This window comes from Condylura cristata, unplaced genomic scaffold, assembly GCF_000260355.1.
Source record: "Condylura cristata isolate star-nosed mole 26May11 unplaced genomic scaffold, ConCri1.0 scaffold00008, whole genome shotgun sequence".
Classification (NCBI taxonomy): domain Eukaryota; kingdom Metazoa; phylum Chordata; class Mammalia; order Eulipotyphla; family Talpidae; genus Condylura; species Condylura cristata.
In genome coordinates, this window is record NW_004567109.1 from 480,174 (window position 1) to 481,343 (window position 1,170).

The following is a 1,170-nucleotide window of genomic DNA, read 5'->3' on the forward strand; positions in this document are numbered from 1 at the left end:
GGCCGCCCTGCCCCGGGTGCCGACACGAGGCCGCCAGGGTCCCAGCGCCGGCTCTGGCCTGCGCAGCCCCTGCGCCCAGGGGCCGCGGAGGGAGGGTCGCGTGCTCCCCCTCGTGGCCGTCAGCGTGGGCGTCAGAGCGGGCCGCACGCCCTGCCCCAGGCCATGGGGTCGCTCGCTCCGGCTTCACTGCTCCTTCCGCCTGCTGCAGCCCACACCGGCCTCCCGTCTGCCGCCCGCTCCACTCGGCGTCCTCTGAGTAGGGCCGGGGCCGCCCAGTCTTGGTGTCTCCTGTCCAGGCCACACAGGTGATTTCCCTGCCCGTCACTGGCCCTCTGTGCCCCACGCAGGCTGTGTGCCCCGCCCCGACTCGTGGGCCCCGCCATGGTCCTGAAGCATCATCAGCATGTTTGCCTAAAGGCTTTTCTAGGCTGCTCTAGCCTCCTGGCCAGCGGGCGTCTGGCTAGCTGTTTCGCAGATGCCTTCACGCTCACTTGTCGTGGTTTCGGGGCGCAGGCCCATTTTGGAAGGGCGGGCTCTGGCCCGTGGTTCCTCTGACCCTCAACGCTTCGGTGCAGAATCGTGTCTTACATAGAGGAAAGAGAAAGGCCCAGCCCAGGCCAGCTCCCGGTCCCCGTGCGGTCGGCTCCCCCAGTTCCTTGGGCTAGGAAGTCGTCCAGCTCCTGCTTGGTCATGGAGCCCGACTTGGAGCCCAGGCCGGGCCGCACCACCAGGTGGGTGAGCATCATCTTGCGCTTGGCCACCTGCGTGATGCGCTCCTCCACCGAGGCCCGCGTCACGAAGCGGTAGATCATCACCTTCTTGTTCTGCCCGATGCGGTGGGCGCGGCTGAAGGCCTGGGGGCGACCGGCGGCTCAGCCCCGCCTGCGGGGCACAACCCTGGATGCGCGGGGGGAGGTGTGGGGGGTGCGGGGAACAGCTCACTCCCTGAGTGGGGTCCCTGCGGGCCTGGGGCTGACCGCAGTAGGCGTGGGGGGGGGGGGCAGCCTCCTGTAATGAGCCCCTGGGGGCAGAGTAGCCAGCCGGGTCGGCCCGGGCTGGGGGCATGTGCTCTGCGCCCTCAAACGCTCCACTTCCTCCTGGCGGCGCGGTGCCAGGCTCAGCGAGGCAGGGCCAGCAGGCAAGCGCCCGGCAAGCAGGTGCCAGGGCAGG

General features: G+C 70.1%; 1 protein-coding gene across 1 annotated transcript in view; it reads right to left on the reverse strand.

The window, feature by feature from the left end:
- Positions 1 to 1,170, reverse strand: part of LOC101635973 (chromodomain-helicase-DNA-binding protein 5) — a 20,341-nt gene that overhangs the window by 509 nt on the left and 18,662 nt on the right. The window lies entirely within an intron of this gene.